Here is a 6,000-nt window from a genome sequence, read left to right as displayed (position 1 = left end):
CATTGACTTCAGTTAAGGAATCTCAAAAAATTTTAAACTGCTTTTAATTAAGCTGAAGATACTTGATCTGTCCCACTTTGAGAACAAGGTTTTAGATGATTTGTACAGCTTCCAGCTTTACCAAGCGCAACATAATGTGGAAACAAAGGTTTGGACTTGCAAAGAGATCCTCACATTTTCAGTCTCCCCTGGAGAGACTGTCTGAATATGATCTTATTTGGCATGAATTTTTATTATAATACTGTAAAGTTACTCCTGTAGGATAGATCATAAAGTAACTTGCTTCTTTACAGTAGGTAGATGCACAGTATGAGTCATCAAAATTGCAAGTTCTTAAAAATTCCTTCTCTTTCATTTTTGAACTTTAGTGGGTGTTAGAGAAGGTGGGAGCTGTTATTATGCACAGTATGAACCTCTTGGAAATGCAGACAAAGTGGAACCATTTAGGACTGACTAGGTTAGCTGCAAACCCCTACGTAGGTGGTAATTTAATCTTGCTTCTTGTACCTCCTGCTGATTTATTTATTTATTTATTTCCTTTTCCCCCCCCGCCTTTATTTTCAACTTACATACTGACTAAGGTGAAACAAGTATCTTTTCACAGTTGACCTGAATGGAGGGCCACATCGTTTTTTGGATTCAGTCTCTTGAGTATGACTTCTGTTAAATGAAAAGACTCTGTAGTGCTGTCACAGATAATGTTCTGTAGTTAAATGGCAAGGTATTCAGCAGAAAAAGTATTTTAAATTAGGGAAGAATGGTGCCTATTCTGTTAAATGTACAAGTGTTTAATCAGTGAGAAGTTGGTCGTTTTGAAGGAAACAGTCGAGGAAAAGTCAGAGTGAGCATGCAGACAATGAGGTGAATGCCTTGTGGAAAGATGCAGAACATGATAAACTCTTTCAAAACACAAAAGCTGTGGTTAAACATCAACAACTGATATAGTGCTGTTACTTATGTCTTTTAAAAAATGTGTGTGTCATAAAATTAAGGAAATTATAATAATTTTATTTAATTATTTGTGTTGTAGTTTTTATGGTGGTTTGGGTGTATGTTGGAAGTGCTGTGATAGTGAGTCTCAATTACATTTAAATCTCCTACCTGAGGAACAAATTTGACTGACTACTTAGTCTGTCTGTCTTTGATTTAATTTAATTTTTTCCCTCTGAAAATAGGAATTGTATCACAAGTAAATTTTTCCCTGTTCCTAGATGGCAAAAGAGAAGAGTAGAGAGCTTCAACTTTTCCTATTAGCATCAGTTGCTTAAATTTGTCAACTTGGGAATATTGTAGAACTTTGACATATGCATTTTGATGATCCAAAGGTATTTACTGTGTTCTTCTCCTGAAATGACCACACGAAGAGCTGCCAGTAAGGGCATTACTTCATTTTATTTTGCATTACATTTGCTTTTGAAGATAGACCATTGTAATGTATTTATTGCTTTAGTGCTGTTACGTGTGGAAGAAGTGCAGGTCTTTTAAGCTGAATGTTTTGCAAAAACTGCATTAAAAGCAAGTGTGGAATTTTTTATTTTCTTTCTCTTGGTACATAGTAGCACTGCCACAGTTGTCCTCCTAACGCTGATGAAGTTAAAACTAACATACATTACTCAGATTGCTTATCAAAGCACCTTGCAAAGCCACTTGCAACTGTTTGATCCTAAACTCTGGGTGAAACAGATGTAACTGACGTTGTTTGTAATAGAATGCCACAATCATGACGCACAAGAGGAAAGGAAGTACGCAGTCATGACCTTACACTGTAGGAGTTTGTCACTACTTCTTTCGCTTGTATGCAGTGTGTAGACCATCTTACTTTTCTGTGTTTGCATCTCATGCTGAACTGACTTGAATGCCTTTGCTGGGGGAGCTTTTTTCTCAACTGTTGCTAAGGCCCTGAGATAGCTCGCTTTTTTTTTTTTTTTTTTTTTTTTGGACTGCTGTGGACTTCCTTGTGTCTTCTCTTAAAGCACACACCGCCCCCCCTCCGCCCGCAGCATCTTTTCTCTATGTACGAACACAGCAGTTTTCTGGCCGCTCTTGTAGTACCCACCCCCATCCTTGCTCTGCAGACCCAAGGATAGTTTGGTGTATTCCAGTTAGTCTTCCAAATAATTTGTCTGATAAAGGAAAAGTAAAAAAACCCCACGAAGTAAAACTTGTTCTGTGTGAATATCAGTTTAGGCAAGAACTAATAAGATGAACTTGTATGATTCATCAGCGTTAGGTTTTTCGGATTTGTTCTTTAATTTAGAGACGGTAAAAGAATTTTCAAGGCTGGTTGTAAAGGCTTACATGTTCTACCTCCTGAAATGAATGAAATGCAATTCAGTCTCTATTACTTTTATTCATTTGAATCTGCCAAGACAGGAGCCAATTAGTGTTACAGATGATGCAAGCAACGAGACTGAGACTGCCAAAGGGTTCCATGTAGATCAGTGAAACATCCTGGCTTCATAATGACCTTCTGTCACTTCTAGTGATGGTGTGACTGTACAGCTAGTTTTATAGAAGTGAGAAGCTCTGTGATTCTGTTATCTTCCTGAAATTTCTAGCTTTCAGGTTCCTTGGAGTTAATAGGCTCATAAGCATGTCTGGAAAAGCAAAAGTTTCAGAAAGTTTGCAGATGGCTCATTATAACGTTATCATAATGACCCCTGTCTTAACAGTAAACACTGTTTTAAATTTTATTACTGATCTTAAGTGGCTTGCCACTAAATATGTACAACTCTTATTTTCCACTTCAGATGTTTTTTAAAAAAGTCATCAAATGATTATACATTCTACTCAACCTTTACTGCAGACATTTAAAACAGAAACTTCTTTTCCTTAGTGAATAAATACTCTTAACTTTTCTTCCCCTTTCATAATTTTAAGGAGACACCATCCCTGATAGCTACCATTGTCTTTTATACCCCTGGATGGACAGCTAGGCTACCTCTTCGGACTTTTTAAACTTTGTGAGAAGACTGTTTTTCACTTAGCCAATTTACCCTTCATGGCTGGGAGTGATCTTACTGTTCTGTGCTTCCATTCAGGCTATATTGTGAAGTTGGCATTGTCACAGCTTTCCTGGAGTGGTGTTAGAGGCAGTACAATTTTGTGTTCTGAGTGAGCAGCTGCTCAAAACCTGTTGAAGACCCACCTTTTCTCATCTCTTGCAAGGTGGCTTGCGTTTGCTAAAGCACACAAGACAAGCTAGATGGTGTTATTTCGGTGTTTTTGAGAGACATCGTGACATTGTGTACTGGGTACCAGTGCAGGTTTTGTACATCTGCACTCAGGATTATGTTTTAGCATCCCTGAAGCACTTACAATGGTGCATCCCTTTTGTTAAGGTGGGGTGATTTCATTCTTCTCTTTCCTACTGTTTAATTCTCGCCATTCCCGTTTTGGTGTAAGCCCTGAAGTGGATTTGTGTTAGAATGAGGGCAGCAGTAGAAAACTGCGCAGACTTGGTTTTTCTCTATGGATTTATAATAAACGACCACATGATTGATATGGAGACTGCCTCTGTCTAGAATTTAGAATCATCAAACACCTGTAGATCTTAATTTTCTTTAAACTGTTAAATGGAAATCTGAATATGGGGAGTGTCTGTGGAAGGGGCATTATATGAAGCACTTAGCAGCAGAGTACCTACAGATTCAGCAGCTAATAGATTGTTATCTGCCACAATTTAAAATCCTGAGACCAAATAAAATTCTAAATGTGTATTCTTATTCCTGTGTGCTGCTTGAGCAGTCTTCACTAAATTGTTCTGCACATAATTTAATGTTCATCCTTTTAGCTTTGAAGGCATATTGCCAAAGAATTACTCATAGTTAAAGAAACAAAAAAAAAAAATCAGCGAGTGTAGCCCATAAATGAGCTACACAATCTTACTTCCCTTTGCAGGTTTTTCAACAAATGATAAAGGGTGTACTCTTCAAAAATGCATTTACCAAAAAATAAACCTTTCAAATCACTTCCAGTACATACAGCTATGGCTCTTAATGACTGCTGCTGTAAGCTTGGTAAATTGCTTTAACTCTATTTTAAGCACATTTATACTTAAGTGTTGTTCTTACTGTAAATTCCATTGCTGCCTTTGGTCCTGATTGGTAGTGCTTAGCATTTTAGATGGAAATAATGCATTGGAGATGGAAAGTAAGTTTAGTAAAGTGATAACCATCACAAGTGATGTTTATTATAATGAATGTGATATGAGAGTATACATGACAAGCAAGATACCATAATTAAACTATTTGTTACAAATTGTGGAGATGTTTACTTCACACAGTGCTTTTCTTTTCCTAATGATGGACGACTCATCACTGGACAGCCGTTTTTGCTTGGACTGAAAGTTAATTGCTGTTCTTGTTTTCATTATTATACCAAGATGAGGTATTCGCAGCATTATACATTTGTTTTATTGTGTCTTACATTTTACTGTTCCTCTAAAAAGACAGTTCAATTATTGATTATGTATTTGTGGCTAAATGCCAGGCTTCTATTCCTAGAACCAAACAATATGGCTCCAAAAGTGAATTTCAATGAAAAATCCCCAAAATATCAGCCTTCCTTTTAGGGGCTAAGCAGACATCTGATAAAAGTTTCAGCCCTTCTAGGTTCTGTAGGACTGGATTATCCTTAGCATTGGAAGGTGTTTCCCACTGTCTAAACAGAAGATCCCTTGCTGCAGTTTAATCCGTTGCTGCCTATAATGCGCAAAGAGAATATATACTCCTTTTTTGCAGCAACCTATTATGTATTTAGGCAGTTATCATATACGTCCTTTTATTGACTTCTCGGAAAACAATCCAAATTACAAATTAGTAATTAGACGTGTTTTCTCAGCATTTTTGCAGGAGAATTGCTCCAAGTAATTCACTGTGCTTCTGTGGTGCTTGATGCTTGTCTGGCGGCAGTAGCTGTTGGGAAATCTGGGACTTGTTCTACCGTGTACCAAAAAGCTAAACGCATTTCCTTGAGGTACCTCTTGTGTGATTATGAAAGCAGGGTAAGGAGATTTGCAGTCGTTACTTTTATAAGACTTGTTTTGAATGTCAAAAAAGAATAAAAGATGCTAAGTATGTGGGGTACATTAGGATCCAGAAGCAGCCTCTTCAAGTTGAGGGGTAACTGAATAAAAAGGAGAGAAGGCAACAGCAGTAGGAGCCTGCTGAGGATGATGCTAAGGGAGAAAAGTGGAAGAGGTCAATATACTTAAGTAGGTTTGTTTAATGGGTTTATAAATTATATGTATGAGACTTGAGTTATAAAGTTCTATAGTCTAGGTATTTTTTTTCTTGTATATTTGGGGATACAAAGCTGCATAAATGGAAGAAGAGAAAACATGCTTGGAATCAGTCTGATATATCAAAAAACTTGACAAGCATAGATCAGAAAACAACTGATGCTACAAATATTATGAAAATAATGTGTGATTAGTAAATATTATTGGCTTCATTAATTTACATGTAGGGGAGATCTGCAGCACACTAATAAAAATACTGGTTTTATGGAGAGAAAAGTAGCAAAATAAAGGAAATGGTTTCTCTCCATTAAGTACATTGAAAGAATTTAAGATTTTTGAAATGGTTTTGAAGCATTAAGTAACACAGACACAAAATATATGCTTTAATGAAAGTACTTATCTCACCTCTCTGGTGGAACACGTTTCTGTTTAAAAAAAGATTAGTGCAAAAAGACAGTCATTCAGAAGGACAAAGCTTAAAACATTCCTAAAGCTTACATGTTTCTTGAGTTTTGTTGTAATTCTTCCAAAACCACAAAATAGAACTCAGCAGAAGTAAGATACTAAACCACCTTGAAAAATACTAAGCAATTCTGCATATAGAGGAAGATGAAATAAAACTGCAATACAGAAATTCTATATTGCCTGAGATTAGATGTTGCTTTCAAAAGCTGCATGAAATTGAAGCCATTAGCTTATATTTGCATTTAAGCAGTGGAGTTGTAAAGCTAGATAGTTATAAAATTGTAAATTATAAT

This window comes from Grus americana, chromosome 12, assembly GCF_028858705.1.
Source record: "Grus americana isolate bGruAme1 chromosome 12, bGruAme1.mat, whole genome shotgun sequence".
Lineage (NCBI taxonomy): Eukaryota > Metazoa > Chordata > Aves > Gruiformes > Gruidae > Grus > Grus americana.
Note: the sequence above shows the minus strand (reverse complement) of the source record.